Source organism: Octopus sinensis, linkage group LG11 (genome assembly GCF_006345805.1).
Source record: "Octopus sinensis linkage group LG11, ASM634580v1, whole genome shotgun sequence".
Classification (NCBI taxonomy): Eukaryota; Metazoa; Mollusca; class Cephalopoda; order Octopoda; family Octopodidae; genus Octopus; species Octopus sinensis.
This window is the reverse complement of record NC_043007.1, coordinates 7,126,891-7,144,390: the sequence shown is the minus strand read 5'-3', so window position 1 is coordinate 7,144,390 and position 17,500 is coordinate 7,126,891. Positions and strand designations below refer to the sequence as shown.

General features: G+C 36.0%; 1 protein-coding gene across 4 annotated transcripts in view; it reads right to left on the bottom strand.

Moving 5' to 3' along the window:
• Nucleotides 1-17,500, bottom strand: part of LOC115217464 (metabotropic glutamate receptor 3) — a 477,824-nt gene that overhangs the window by 233,975 nt on the left and 226,349 nt on the right. Inside the window, exon 1 of one of the 4 annotated variants that reach the window (XM_029787170.2) lies at nt 1,893-1,978. The exons of the other annotated variants lie outside the window; for them this stretch is intronic. The gene's annotated coding sequence lies outside the window, so the exon portion shown is untranslated. Of the gene's footprint in view, nt 1-1,892; nt 1,979-17,500 lie in introns of those variants that run through there. 4 annotated transcript variants of the gene reach the window in all.

Genomic DNA, 17,500 nt, shown 5'->3' with positions numbered 1-17,500 from the left:
TATATATATATTATATATATATATATATATATATATATGTTTATATATATTGATATAAATGGTAAGACAACAAAAGAATGAAAGAGACCTCGATATTATGTAAATAGAGGAATTTAGCTGTATTCATAGTATTTTTCCGATGGCCGTATAACTGAAGAAATGGCGGCGTGTATTTCCACCTCGGCATCCGAAACTCGGAGTTTTATCTTGGCTACCGAATAATTGTCACATAACATTTACAGGATATATATGTATATATATATATATATACAATGTATAAACAAGGGCAAAAGAAAAAATTTCTAATGCTAAATATGCTGAAAACAGACACGTCGTCAATAACCATATAATTCATTTGCCCTTGTTTATAAATATAACCTTTAAAGGTATTTTTTAATATGCTGGTCATTGATAGAACTTTTTTCGAAAAATGTTATCCTACATTAGATGTATATATATATATATATATATAAACACAAAGATAAGCGCGCACACACACACACACACACACACACACACACACACACACACACACACACACACACGGGGTGCTGAAAAGTTCCTGGCATTGTATAAAAGAAAATGCAAGTGGATCAGTTAATTATAATTTTATTGAGCATCTTGCCATCTCAGATTCAGACATATTGCAGCAGTCTTTTAGCTTTACTGATCCCTGTAAAAGAACGCGGAAGTCTGGGCGTCGAGCAACGCCTTTCGCGATACCGCTACAGCCAAAACTTTTCAGCACGCCTTCGTATATACAGACACAAAATACACACATATACACACATATCCACGAAGATACACACGCACACACACCACACACACGCGCAAAGACACGCACACATGAATTAAAGTGTCGGTGTAATTTGAAAATAGAAGCTAGCAGGATTCTAAGACAATAAAACACTGAAAAACTTGAACAGAATGAAGGTTCATAGAAGACAGAGGACTGAATTATATGAGGTGGAAGCTGTGTGATGAAAAAGAAACACTCATCCTTCTACATGTATTCATATATTCGTATTTCTATGTGAAATCTGGTTAATGTTTCAAATTACACTGCTTTAGATAAGGATCCAAACTGCAACACACAGAAACAAGGCCCTTTCATAGGAATTTAGACAATATCAACTGGGTGGTTACGTGTGTGTGAGTGGGTATGTGGTTGTATCTATTCATTACAGTTGGTAGGTGTTCTCGAACATATAAGCATGTGTACGCACTTATCCATGGGAGTGTTTGTATGTGAGTGCATACGCACACACACACATATATATATGTAACATATACATCCATATATATATATATGTAAGTGTGTGTGTGTGTAAATACATATATTCTTAAATACATATGAAATGCAGAGCTAAGAATACTTATTTTCGAATGCATAACATGTACATTGATATAAAGAACTAATTATTATGTTTGTGTGTGTGTGTGTTTGTGTTTGTGTCTGGATGTGTGTGTTTGTGTGTATCTGTGTGCAGAGATAGTGAAGGAGAGTAGAGATAGAGAAGGGGATAGAGCTTGAGAGACAGAGAGACAGACAGAAAGAGAGAGAGAGGAGAGAGAGAGAGAGATAGAAAGAAACAGAGAGAGACATATAAAGGGAAGGAATTAGTTAGCTGTAGAAAATGTGTTCAATACTAATAAGTACACACTATCACAGACATACACCAACTCGCACACATGTACACAGTTAAACATATGCATATGTTTACAAACGTGTACGTATACACACTAACACACATACACACACATGTGTATATAAAAGCGCAAATGTTAGATGCACATATTTCAACGCAAAACATTACAAAGAAGGAAGAAGGAAATGAATGAATGCTTCAGTTGGAGAGAAAAAAGTTTTTTAAAAAAACAACATTATTTACGTGATGCTGGGTTTCGAAATCTTTCATGTGACTCTTCATAAACGGTTTCTATTCACTACACAAATTGAGCAAAAAATGAGCTATAAAAAGTATTCACTTTGCATTTTATATGATTATATTTTATTTTTAGCTGGCCTATTTTTTTCTTCGTTTTGTTGTTGTCTATTCGTCTTCCTACTATGTCACTCTCAAATTGGATCAGTGACATTTCCAGAGTTCTTACAGCTGAAAGCTGTGAGAAGATATAGTTCAACATTGTTCTAATGGAATTTAATAATTTAACTTCCAAAATACTTTGAAACCTCTTTTGTTGACATTTATCAATGTATGGCCGGACACAGTCCTTGATATACATGCAACATCATACTCGAAGTTGTTTATGCAACTTCACACGCATTCCGAGCAATTAATGCTTCTAGGCATGTTTTCCACTTGTTCAGTTGCAGGGAAAGGCAGGGTGTGCTCAGATGTCCTTGTTGATATGTGATGTGGCAGTGGGTGTACACACAACCACAAACATAAACAAAGAAGGACACTACTTGGGTAGATAAAGACACATATATAAGTATATACAACACATTAGTATACGTATAAACAAATAAACAAACATAAATACAAATACCCGTATATACATTACATGCATATGTATAAATATAGGCGTAGGTATAGCTGTGTGGTAAGTAGCTTGCTTATAAACCACATGGTTCCGGGTTCAGTCCCACCGCGTGGAACTTTGGGCAAGTGTCTTCTACTATAGCCTAGGGCCGACCAAAGCCTTATGTGTGGAATTGATAGACGGAAACTGAAAGAAGCCCGTCGTATATATGTATGTATATATGTATGTGTGTGTGTATATTTGTATGTCTGTGTTTATCCCCCCACAACATTGCTTGACAACCGATGCTGGTGTGTTTATGTCCCCGTAACTTAGCAGTTCGGCGAAAGAGACCGATAGAATATGTACTAGGCTTACAAAGAATAAGTCCTGGGGTCGATTTCCTCGACTAAAGACGGTGCTCAAGCATGGCCACAGTCAAATGACTGAAACAAGAGAGAGTGTAGAGTAAGTGTATATATATATAATATATATATATATATATATGTAGGTGCATATATATAAACATATTAAACATATATGGACGCACATTCATACACACACGCCCACGCACAAAGACATACACACATATGCAAAATTTAAATATATATATATATATATATCCGTGTATTCGTGCATGTTTGCCTTTGTGCTTTGTGTATAGTTTTGTGTGGGAGTATGTTTAATGAAGCCCCCTACTAAATAGGTGCCTGTTCAAGAAGGCACTTGCCTCATGAGATTTCAAAATAGAAAACTGCTTCTCATCCCATTTCCTTCTCTAGTTGATCGACCATGTATCTGTCCTCTTCTCCCACCACCCACTCAACCTGCTTGATATTGCTGCAATCTGCTAATATTTCTCGAAACTATCACACATATGATATATACATACATATATATATATATATATATATATATATATATATATATATATATATATATATGTAGATATTATACACACACACACTCACATATACATATATATGTGGTGCACCTGAGCACTGTATACAATAATTTCATTATATTATATATATTATTATATATATATATATATATATATATATATATATATATATATATATAGGGAGAGAGAGAGAGACAGGGAAAGCGAAAGAGCGAGGGTGAGAGGGGAAAAGGAGAGAGAGGGAGAGAGAAAGAAAGCGATAGATAAGATAGATTGATAGATAGACAGACAGCCAGACCATCATCATATGTTCGAAAAGAAATTGAGAGTAGTAAGTGAACTTTTACATATTTCACCCAATAATATTTAGAGACGGGAACCGCTGCTTTGGTAGATGGCTTCTATAGCTGTCAAAGGAATGTTTCCATTTCCTTGCAAGATTGTAAAGTGTTAAGCATTACTAATGTTTTTCTAGGTTTATATTCGAGAAAGTCTTTGGAAAAGTTGCCTCGTCAGATGTAAGCAAGATTTGACGAGTAAATCCTGAACTATTTCCATAAAGAATCTCAGAATAATAATCGTCTTTTTTTCCTTATATCACAATAAGATTGTAATTTAAGTATCAGCAAACTACATCGGCGCAGGCGTAGCCGTGTGGTAAATACTTTGCTTCTCAATCACATGGTATTGCGTTCTCTTCCATCAGGTGGCGTCTTGCACAAGTGTCTTCTACTCGAGTGAGTGGATTTGGTGGAGAGAAAAAGAAAAAAAAAACACAAAAATAATAAAACCCGTCGTATATCTAAAAAAAAATGCGTCCCTTTAAAGCCTAGCCAGGCTCACGGGCTCGGTTTCCCCGTTTCTATGGCGTATGTGTTCCCTAGCTTGACGGGACGCCAGTCCATCGCAGCGTTACTCATTTTTTCTCAGCTGAGTGGACTGGAGCAACGTCAAATGAAGTGTTTTGCTTGAAAACACAACGCCTCGCCCGGTCCAGGAATCGAAACCACAGTCTTACAATCATGATGCTGACACCCTAACATCTAAGCCAGTCTTTGTATTTGTATACACTTTTCGCGCGGGTTAACAGCATGGATTGGGTTGTTTTGGTCTGAGATACCATTCGAACAAAAGAAACAGATATAATAAGTAAGAGGTTTTAAGAATTGAAGTACAAGGACCGATTTGTTCGACTGAGACATTCAAGGCGGTGCTCAAGCATGGCCGCAGTCCAATGACTGAAGCGAGGAAAGGATAAAAGCTATATATATATATATATTTCATATTTATCAATTCCACATCTGTAAATAATATTTATTACTGTAATTCAATGAAGACTCGATCGCATTTCCTTTTCATAGAGATTTCTTTTGTCGTTAAGGCTGTAATTGTATGGAAGCCCAGCGTAGCTTCGTTTAGTTGGAGCTGAAGCTTTTCGTGTTGAGAAAAAATTCGCGAGTAGACAAGCAATTAGTTAGATAAACATAGACCTCTGCATTGTATGCGGCAGAAAGCTCAAGGCTAGATTTACTCTTCACAAACAATTGCATCCTTTGATCAATTCTAAGAGGCTTATGTAACACAATCTCCATAGCTTGTTTAGTGTTTTGACTTTATAATTAATTACATACAAAGCGTAAAGAGATCCGTGATGTCGCCTTAGAGACGGGTAAATTTCTATCAAAAATTAAGAATAAATAACTTAAATAAAAATGAAATGATTTCATTTTCTTCCAAATCTTAATGTATCTGTAGCTATGACACAAAGAGAAAGGCCGGGCTAAATATATCGGTCGTATATTAGACTAACGATTTATTTTTCGCGGCCTCTTCGCTTCAACCAGCGGATATGTTTAGCTTGCATCATATCATCGTGCGTATAGAGTCAGAATAACTCGCCCCTTGCCAGTTCAAACCCATCTAAGTGAAAGTAGATAGTACAAGCTTCTCATCAAATATAAAGGGTGCGGTGAATATATTGTCGTCTAAATTACGCAAAAATGAAAATAACACTGACAACTCGTTTTTAACTACATAAAAATATCTTGAAATACTAATGAGTAAATTTATTCAATAAACTCGCGATTGACATCAACCACGGTCTCCAAACGACTTGGGAATCTCCTGCAAATCTTCTGGACGGTCTCCTTGTTTAAGTTGGGGAATGCTACCATAATCCTTGCCTCTAGCTCATCTTTGGTCTCGCGCTCAACTGCACCCCACACATAATAATCAAGGGCGTTGCAGCCTGAGGAGTTAGGTGGCCAGATGTTAGGGGCACTGTGGTCACAGAAATTGTCTGACAGACATGAGTGAATTCTCTTGCTCGTGTGGCATGGTACAGAGTCCAGACATAGTCTTCCATCAGCCACCTCTTGACCCAGGGCAGCACTACCTCCTTCATGCTCTTGATGGAGGTCTCCGTGTTGAGTTCGAGGCCGAATTGGAAGATGAATGGAGGCATAACGTCGCCATCACTAGCGATCACTCCAAATACCATAATGTTGGCTGGATGTTTGGTTTTTATTACTCTTGGTACATGTCCTCAGTTTACACTGTGCTTAGACTGACTCCTAAACATTCTGAAATGTTCGTATTTGAGCTTCCGCTGCAAATGCCATGCAGTACAGAATGTAGTTTCCAAATTTCTGGCACAGAGAATTGCACCATGGTGGTGTCTTTCTCACCCCACTATACTGTGCAGTCGACAAAATCAAAACCAATGCGGATGCACGAAATTAAAAATGTAAACTGGCGACTATTTCCCCTTCGTACACTATATATGTATGTATATGGGAGGATACATACATATATATATATATATATATATATATATATATATATATATATATATATATATATATATATATATATATATAATTTCAACAATTGAGGGTAAAATTAATTAATTATTAATCAATTTCACCAAGTATTCAGTATGCAAAGGACCATTTAAGGCGAATTCAAATTATTACATTATATAAAAGGGCTTAGTCAAATAAATTACTTTGCCACATACTGAACTCATTAGAAATAGTAGCTAAAAAAACTTTTTTAAAACTATTTCTAATACTTAAAGAAAATCTCTCTCATATAGTGTTTGCTCAATTCAACTCACGAAAGTATGGGGGTAAAGACATTAAAAAATCAAATGCAAAGGTTATTTGAGAACGTACGTTTCTAGATTAGTCAACTCGACATTTCTTTCGTCAGCTCAGAACTCCTTGGTTTGGATTTGAAAACACTGAAATTGGGAGCATACCCTTTCGGCTTCTTATCGCTTCTGAAGATCTGCTCGAACTATCAGTGCCAGCAAACTCAAAATATGCAAGCGAAGAATTTCTGCTCTCCCCACGCTGGTGGAAAGGGGAGAGCAGAAATTCTTCGCTTGCATATTTTGAGTTTGCTGGCACTGATAGTTCGAGCAGATCTTCAGAAGCGATAAGAAGCCGAAAGGGTATGCTCCCAATTTCAGTGTTTTCAAATCCAAACCAAGGAGTTCTGAGCTGACGAAAGAAATGTCGAGTTGACTAATCTAGAAACGTACGTTCTCAAATAACCTTTGCATTTGATTTTTTAATGTCTTTACCCCCATACTTTCGTGAGTTGAATTGAGCAAACACTATATGAGAGAGATTTTCTTTAAGTATTAGAAATAGTTTTAAAAAAGTTTTTTTAGCTACTATTTCTAATGAGTTCAGTATGTGGCAAAGTAATTTATTTGACTAAGCCCTTTTATATAATGTAATAATTTTATATATATATATTATATATATATATATATATATATATATATATATATATATATATGAGGGGAGCGTGTGTATACGTGTAAGAAGTTAATGAACATTTTATGGACATGTAAATCGTATCAATTCTGCTCACTGCCTTTCATGGCTGAAAAACACAACTAGCTCTTGCTTATAAAGCTGTTCCGTATTGGGCGTTAATGAAGTATATATATATATATATATATATATATATAAGTGTGTGTATGTGTGTGTGTGTGTGTTGTGTGTGTGTATGTGTGTGTCTCTATGTGTATGTATATATATGAATCTAAGGAATGCTAAAAGCAGAGATATATTTTGGGATCAGAAAAGAAACAAAACATTATAATACAAGCACACACATTTCTAGAAATGCCCGTTAAAATACTAATTCTTAATCGTTCCCAGAAGTCTGTCTATTGTGTATCTCTTCATTGCAATTTGTATGTTTAACATTTTAATGATCAAGTCGATTCATAGGCGTTGATAAGTTACAGTGATTATTATAAACACTTTCAAGTGAAAATAAAAAACAAACCATTCTCTTCTACGAAGTGCATTGTGTTAATATGGCAAAAGTTTGAAACTCTTTCTAAACTATAAGTATTTGTCAATGTTGTAAGTTCGTGCTTGTTTATATGAAACACAGAACTGGGATTATATTTGTGGCTCACAGAAATATTGTTATGAAATTGCAAGGAAAGTGTTTTTCTTTCATTTACTACCATGTATCTAATTAATTGAAGGTAGTTTCTCAATTAGACACGAAGTATGAAACGGGAATATGGATTGTAGGTCAAGAACCGTGACGCTGGTTAGATATATTCCGGGCACATCGTTGCTCGTATTTAGCGGATCCTGTGATTTTAGATAATAAAAACAAATAAGAGAGAAAGACTAGCTTTTTGGCTACGATGCGCTAGAGTAGCACTTCGAGAATTGACTTGTATCTACCTGGCTACTCTCAAAATGGTAAAGAAATGTCGGAGAAGCAAGGATAAGTATCGGGGTATATAAGCCCTCGATGGAAACAAAAGAGTGAGCACGCATGGAATTTGAACTCTCACCCCTTATTGAAAAGGATTTATGCAACTAACTGTTGTGCATAAGTTTCCTAAATGGATATTTATGTAAATAAATGCTTGTCATTTCATCGCTAATTGGAAAAAAATTATTAATTATTCCCTTTAAATATATTTATCATGCTAGGAGGGACTCTTAAAGTCAAAACTACCATAATAAACCCATTTTTTGTTTACCGAACGAGAGGTTATGCAATTCTCGAAGCGAGCCTTTCAAAAACAGATTCAGTTTTTAACAGAATATCTTCTTAAAAGGCTTGCTTCGAGAGTTGCATTCCCTCGCGTTTGGTACAAAATGTGTTTATTATGGTAGTTTTGACTTTAAAAGTCCCTCCTACCGTGAGGCATTTATGTATAGTAATGCCCTGAATATGAACAAACAAACATATATATATATATATATATATATATATATATATAATATATATACATGTATGTAAGTATCTGTCTGTAAATATATTCATATTTGTATGTATGTATGTAAGTAGGTATCTGTCTGTGTAAGTATATATATATATATATATATATGTATACGTCCATACATACATATACCCTTGACAATCTAACTGCTATTGTTCTTGAAATTATTATTATAAGTACACAAGCATGTCATATCAATCTGAGCGTCATCACTACTGAATGAACAGATTATTGTTGTGACAGACAACACTGTTCTCTTTGCCTTACAATGAGGTAGAGGAAAATCATGTGTTACGTTACCTGCCGTTAGTCAATCATTAGGTTCCCTCTTCTTTTACAACCTCTGCTTATAAATGTCAGTGTTTTCTAACCAATACTAACATATTGTAGAACTGGAAAAAAATCAGTACAATATGGGCGTATGTTTAAGTGATGTTATAGTTGCATTGTATTGAGATATAGAGTTGATATAGCTTCAGTAAGTGATTATAATCTTTATACCATTTCAGCACCAAGTGACATTCATATATGTAATATAATTAATACTAAATACGCACTGAAATGAGAAGGAATAACGATCGGTAATTGTTGAGGAATATAATTTGTGTAAAGTAGCAATTAACGTGTGTCCTATTTCTCTGTAATAAATGTAATGTATTTAGCGTAATTTTTTTTTATACTGTTATTGTTATTATTCTCATTTTTACTGACAAAAAGAGAGCGGTGAACCGGCGGAATAGTCTGTGCTTCGGTGGACATGCCTAGCAGCGTTTCATCCGTCTTTTTGCGTTCTAAGTTCAAATTCCTTCGAGGTCAACATTGTCTTTCCTGCTTTCGAATTAGATTAAATAAGTACCGATCGATAATTGGGGTCAATTTATTCCACTCATCTCCACTTTAAATTGACGGCCTTATGACAAAACGTGAAACTGTTATTATAGCCGAAAAGAAGGCGGGGAACTGACATTATCATGGTCATGCCGGATAATATGGTTAGCGGTATTTCTTATGGCATTGAAGGCGGCGAGCTGGCAGAAACGTTAGCACGCCGGGCGAAATGCGTAGCCGTATTTCGTCTGCCGTTACGTTCTGAGTTCAAATTCCGCTGAGGTCAACTTTGCCTTTCATCATTTCGGGGTCGATACATTAAGTACCAGTTACGCACTGGGGTCGACATAATTGACTTAATCCGTTTGTCTGTCCTTGTTTGTCCTGTCTGTGTTTAGCCCCTTGTGGGCAATAAAGAAATAGGTATTTCTTATGGCATTACATTCTGGGTTCAAATTCCGAGTTTGCCTTTAATTTAATCGGGGTCAATAAAATAAGTTCAATTTGAGCACTGGGATCGATGTAATCCACTCACACGCTTCCCTTAAGATTTCTGGCCTCGTGCAACTATTTTATGACGAGCTGTCAAAGACCTTAGAGCATCTTTTTACTTTCTGTGTTTAGAAAACGTGGTACGGGGATAACAGGTTTCGATCCTTTTCAGGACGATAAAATAAAAGACGAGTCAAGAACTGCAAGTGATGGTATCATCTAATCCCTCTTCCTCAGTTTTGTTGGTCTTGTGTCCGAATCAGAATCTAATGTTAATGCCATATTTGGGCGGCGATTTGGCAGAATCGCTCTGGAGTTAATGCGTTAATATCTCAAGATATCTCTTCGAACTCTTCTTAAGGTCAACTTTGCCTTTCATCCTTTCTAAAATAAAGTTGCAGTGAATCACAGGGGTCAAGGTAATCGACTAATCCCCACAAACAAAACTTTTAACCCACTTCTCAAACCAAAAGTAATTACAAGAGGGTGGTCACCTTCTTACGATTGTTAGGCAGTGGAATATTTTCATTGCGGTATTTCGCACGGCTTTTTATCAGTTCAACATATTTTTCGTCTTTTCAAGATCATCATTTCTTTCGTCCCTTCGAGGTAAATAAAACATAAGACTAGTCAAGTGTTGCGGACTACAATGTTGACTGAACGTCACTTCACAAAATTGCCCTTATTGTGCCTATCTTACACTCATTATGGTCCTTTATCTTCTGCGTTCAAAACTTGTCGAGATTGACTCTGTTTTTCAACATTCCGATATCGATAGAATATTTTGAAATAAATTCCTGAGGTCGATATAATCGATCACCCGTAAAATTTATAGCCTTATTCTGACGTAAAAACATCATTTTGTACGCGGGGCAAAATGCTTAGCTGCATTTCGTCCATCAATACGATCTGAGTTCGAATTCTGTCGAGGTCGACTTTGCCTTTTACCATTTCGGTATCGATGAAATAAGGAGCAATTAAACAGTGGAGTTGATGTAATCGTGAATTCCCTTGCCATAAAATGTCAGGTTTTGTGCCTAGAATAGCAAGGATTATTAGAACACTGGACAAGAAGAATATTTAGTGTTGGCACTTTATGTTCTGAATTCAAACAACGCCGGGATAAAATTTGCCTTTCTTCCTTCTAAATTACCTGTCCAATATTCGGTCAATTTAATTTCCTCGTTCCCACCGGAACTAATTTCTTGTCTTTCGATTTCATTTCCTTCTCTCGTCACTATTTTAACCACATAATTATATGAAACCCTACAGAAATTGTAATATATCTTTGTAAGATTCCCGTCAAGTGACTCTCCTGCATGCCGCTGCTGGCGCTGATCATCCTCATGTTCATCGTTATCATATTTCATTGCATGGTGTGGATATAAAATACAAGTTATTTCCATTTCGAGATCAAATAAAAGGTAAATGATACCCTATCGTTTATTATAACTGAGTTGAATCATGAGAAAATACCTTTCCTTCACATTAATCTCCCGCCGATTGTCCTCATCTCCAAGGCTGCATTATTCTACCTAATCCAATGTGTTGATGCTTTGTCATTCTAAGTAATTTATTACTTTACATTTCTTTCAATATCATTCCGTAATGTTCGGGTCCTTTCTAGAATAGGAAAGCTCCAACATTATCATTGCTGTAGATATTCTTTTATTCTAAGGCTGTGGCCATGCTGGGGCACAGCTGGTGTATATATATAATTTCTAGATAAGTGATCCGTCGTTTCTGTCGAATGTCCACATATATTCCATACTTGGCTAATGTATTCTGTTTCTTTTAGAGCTTCCTGGTAGTTTAAGGTGTAAATTCCTTGAACTTGGCACAAAATGAAAAACCATTCTGTGTCAATTGCAAACCACTCCAACGTTAAGTTTGCGACTTTTCTTTATCCATTTAACCATTATATTCTTTCTTTTATTCTTTCACTTGTTTCAGTTTTTGACTGTGGCCATGCTGGAGCACCGCCTTTTAGTTGAAGAAATCGACACCTCGTCTTATTGTTTGTAAGCCTGGTACTTATTCTATCGGGTTCTGTTGCCAAGCCGCTAAGTTACGGGGGAGTTAAACACACCAACATCAGTTGTCAAGCGATGGTGCTGGGACAAACACAGAGACAAACAACATGCATATATATATATATATATATAAATATATATATGTATACGATGGGCTTCTTTCAGTTTCTGTCTACTAAAACCACTCAGAAGGATTTTCGTTGGCCCGAGGCTATAGTCGATGAAACTTGCTCAAAGTGCCACGCAGTGGAACTGAACCCAGAACTATGAGGTTGGGAAGCAAGCGTCTTGCCACACAGCCACACCTGCGCCTATTCAATGTTTGTAAATTGCCGCCCCATATAAAGACTTTTCTTGTCATCGTTTTAGCACAATATTCATTCATCCATCCATTCAGAGAGAGAGAGAGAGAGAGAGAGAGAGAGAGAGAGAGAGAGAGAGAGAGAGAGAGAGAGAGAGAGAGAGAGAGAGAGAGAGAGAGAGAGAGAAAGAGAGAGAGAAAGAGAGAGAGAGATAAACAGAGAGATAGAGTCAGACACAAAAGAGAGAGAAACTAAGTGAGACAAGCAGAAAAAGAAACACAGAAAGAGCGTAAGATAGAGAGATTTCGCTAATATCATCCGAGTAAGTTCCACTTGATACTTCCAAGTGTTTTTCTTGCTCCGCTCAAGTTATTTTCTTACAGTTTTCTAATTGTTTTTGTCGACGTTCTCCGTGTGCAGGAGAGCGATATTCTGTCGATATGAGTATTGGGCGGGTGTAGGTGGGCATCAAAACTACTCTCAGTAGTTTCTTGTATCTTCTTGTCTAAACTCATTTATTCATATCTATTATCTTATATCAAGATTGACTTCAGTTTTGAATATATCTGATTCTTTTTTTATAATTTTCTTCATCATCTCCCTGTTCTGTATCTCACCGACTTAACTGCTTCTAATTATTTCTAACGTAAGTTCTGCTTTAATTATCTGATAACTTTGTATGGATCTAATTTAATATTCTAAGCTTTGCTATCTGCAACTTTTTTAGAGTAACTTAATCATTTTTGTTTCGTCTGATATTCATATTTATATCTTGGTTTATTTATAAACACTTTTAGTCTGGTCACCAGCTGCGTATTTTGTTTAGCAAATAGTTTTCAGCTATTCATGCTACAGAGGATTCGACATATGGATTGTCTGGCATTTATAATCAGTGTTAGATTTCTTCAGCAAATTATTTGAGTCAGAACTAGAAAGGATAGTAGAGCAATTAAGGAGTCTCTATGAAAGAGTAGTTTTCATACGAGTATAGTACTGGTTTTATTTACTCTTTGTGTGTAGTTATACAATCGTGACGAGGGATAACCACATTAGAATATTCTTCTTCTAGCAGTAATGGGTTTAATTTCAATCATCACTTTCACTTTTTCCGGAAGAATCGTTTGTCCTTTTTCTCTGATATAGCTGATGTATTTGTTCGGTATTCATGCTGTTGTACAGCTTCTAGGAATGGAAATACCTTTTAAATTCCTCTGCTAATGAACACATGCCTTGCTAAGGCCCTTCAGACTATTTTTCAATCCCTGTTCATGGTTCAGTAACTGATATTTACAATTATGTGAGCCACTGCTGCTTCACTGCTGCCTCGCATTTGTTCTTCGGCAAGTGAATTTTGTTAATGAGAGCACCGTTTGTCTTGAATATTATGCAGTTAAGAATCTATATTCTTAGCGTACACTTAGTGATCAATTCATGAGTTCTTTCAATTTCAATACATTCTTAAATACTTTTTCCAGAGGTTTACTCTTTACATATTTTAATCTAAATTTCAGAACAATTCCAATGCTTAGTGCCCCACCCCCACCAGCCGTTGCAATTTCATCTGATCGATGTCTTGCTTCGCTATGGCACTTGTTGTTTTGAATACTTTCGCATGTGTTGTCTCCATCATTGAGATCAAAGGTTAAAACAATGTTCAAAATAATAGATGCCAGAGGAATAATAAGTGGATAAGCAAGGAGATATGTAAATAAAATCGTATGAGTTACTTAAATACACAACGCAGAGAGCAGCAAATATATTTTATATATATATATATATATTATATATATATATATATATATATATATATATACTGTAACTGTCAATGTAACATGTTGAAAGAATTCTACATCATATTATGAAAATAAAACCATATTCTTTTTTCTTTTCAGGCAGTGGAAAGCTGTCATACTGAGGAAGCACCTCGAATGATTTGGTCGAATTATGACCCCAGTATCTGTTTTTGAAGTCTGGTACTTATAGCAATTCTACTTTTTTCAAAGCTAATAATTAGAGGAAGGTAATTCAAGTAACGCTGGTTGCCAAAAAAGAAAGAAAAAAAAGCAAAGAAGCATACTCAGGAAACACACACACACACACATATTTGTATATACTACAAGCACCCACACTCTTCCCGTCAATGAAATCCCACCACAATGAATTGGTTGGCCCGGAATTATAGCAGAAGATATTTACCCTATATTCTCTGCTGTGAGACTGAACCCTAACCAACGTAGTTGACAAGCGACCACAACTGCCCCTACTGTAAGAAACAGAAATGTTGATCTAGAAAGAAAAGCAATATTTTTTTATTCCCAGAAGATAATCATAAACTTTACTATGGCGATAATTATAAAGTTGAAAATTTAAAACTCATTGTCTGTGGTTTTATGTGATATCAATTTCGATGTTTATAAAATAATAAATAGGATGAATAGATCTAAAGTTCTGTTAGGAATATTTTAGTTTACTTGTCATTAACCACCATGGACAACTGCATAAATTGCACCATTCTAAAAGCTCATTATACCGAAAAATCAAATTCTCCATATCTATTGTTCTAAAATATTTTTAAAAATCTTTTCTGGGCCAGGTTGAATGTTCAGTACCCACGGTCTTTCCAGATCCCAGGAGACCAAATCAGGCTGGTGCCTTTAAATATTATACTTAAAATTGTTACATTTTATGTGAAGTATATTTGCCATATAAATGTGGCTAACCAGTAAGGTTGGATGCTACTGTAGCTTGTAGCCCCAGGAGAACATCTTCTCCAGCTGGCTATTGACACACTTTCTGTGCTCTATCAGTATTTGCAAATGGAAGCCATCCTTTCCATCGTCGACCTGACAGGATACGCACGATGGGACGGACATTTTACATCTGCAAGAACGAGGCGAAAAAAGAGTCGATTCCAGAGGCCTCACATCGGGTTAAGTCCTAAAAATATTGCTTAGTATGGAGATTGGGGGTTAGAAACAGCATGAATGATGGAAGGAGGAGAAAGAGTAGCGGAAAGAGTGATTAAGTGGACGTAGCACGGAACCAGACACTTCCGAGGTACAGAGGCCATTGTAGTAGAGATAGAAAAAAATAGACAGAGGACACAGTCCATGTGTGAGACAAAAGCTGAAGCTGATCAGTGCCTTTATGACAATTCGCTGAGTGGCTTGTCTTTGTGTTTCATCCAGCTTATCAATGTGTGGTCTAGGAAGGCACACCCAGAGCCATTATTCCAAGTGAGTGTCAAATATGTCGACAACCTTTTGAATATTTCTTCGATGAATAAATGTAAAATTTTCCTCGAAATAAATGCATCAAATGCAATAAATAAACTACTTCAAACCAATCAATAGGAAGTGGTTTCTGTTTTTTTTCCTTTAATCACACATCTTTTTACGTGGACTGTTTCACCTCATTAACCTAATTTAATGGCTGCTGTATTGCCTTTGCTGCCATTTTAATATAGTTATTTTATCGAAGTGGTCTCAGTATTTTTATTTTAACTTCTTAATTATGATTTTCATTTGATTCATTTTTTTCTCATTGATTTTTACATTTTTAGAAGATGTCCAACTATTTCAGATTAAGAACCCTTAAAACATCAATAGAATTTACACATGGGCAAATTCGAACCGATCGATAATGCCGTCTTTCTCCAGCAAACCACTATCCATAAATTCAAGGAGGAAAAACATTTATTACAAACCTTATTATAATCAAAGTGTATTTCAGTGACAGATTCATTTAAGTGAGATCGTCTCCTCCTCTTCTTCCTCCTCCCCGTCATCTTCAACATTAGTAATGGTGATGAAGATAGCGACAACGATAACGACAGCCACGATGACAAAACGAATCCTTTCAGCATTTGTAATTACTGCTCAAGTTTGTCAAGAGAAAACAAAATATTTATAATTGATTCGACACTCAAAAAAGCAATCAAAACTTGAAGAAAAAAAAATTAATTTTTTTTTCCTTTTTCATCTTCGTTTCTGTATGACTGCATAGAATATTGGCTGTCGTGTGATATTTAAATCAGTGAGTATCACATGATTATTGGATTAAACGGACGTTTAATGAAGCAGCGATATCTCGCTTTATAATGGAAGTACCAAGGTGTTCTCCTCTGAAAACCCGGCTCAGCAACCAACCATTTAAAACAATTCGCAGTATTCAAATTTCCTTATGGCATTATTTGTACGGCCTCATGTTTCTAAAATAAGATCTCATCGAGACAGAATATGCATTCCATTGGCCTTGTTGGTCGATAAAAATATGCACCATTAATCTAATGCTGTTAAGTTTTTTTTCTTTTCTTCTTTTTTACAAATATTTGATGTCTGGCAGAAAACGTAAACTGTTTCGCATTACAGAAACGACAGCAGTTAGTTTCAATTACCAAGTAATTTTGTAACAGACATTTGTAACACATAATTTTATAGTATAGGTGTTGTGTGGGCGCCACCAGACGATGAAGTAGGCTAGCCCAATACGTAGATATAATGGGAGAAGACTAGACCAGAGTAGTAGAGACTAGTAGCAGAGTAGCGGTGAGAGTTGAGTAGAAGCCATCCGAACGTGCGACATAACAATAGGTTAGCTAATTCAGATTGCATTCTTAGAACTGAGAATTGATTAAATATAATGAATGAGTCTGAGAGTCGTATAGCATCTTCGATTTATAAGATTGTTGACGTGAAAGCGTGTGTCGTATCTTGGGAAGGTCATTTTGACAACTAGAACCCCAAACAGTGGATTTATTATTAAAAGTCATCTAACAGTGTTTTAATAACGAGGGCATATCACTGATGAAATTGGGACTAACGATGAAAAGAATTTAATGAACGAAACGCACTGATTGACTGGTCCAATTAGACATTAAACAAACGACTAGCTGATTGCTTTAATGATTAATTAGTTAACTTAAATATCTCCGCCTAAGTGAGAATAAATATTGTATCCCAGCATTAATACTGCCTCTGTAGGAAATATATAGTTTTTAACAAGCACAACGGCTAATCGCGGCACAAGTGCCTCTTTTGGCACTGATTGCTTTGATATATCGCTGGCGAGGATGTGAATCACTCCTATCTCTAGCTGTCGAGAACCCATTACCAACGAGATCAGGGAAGGTCGAAATCATGTGATCTGGTGATCTCGTGCAGGATTTCGGGGCGCGGGGTAT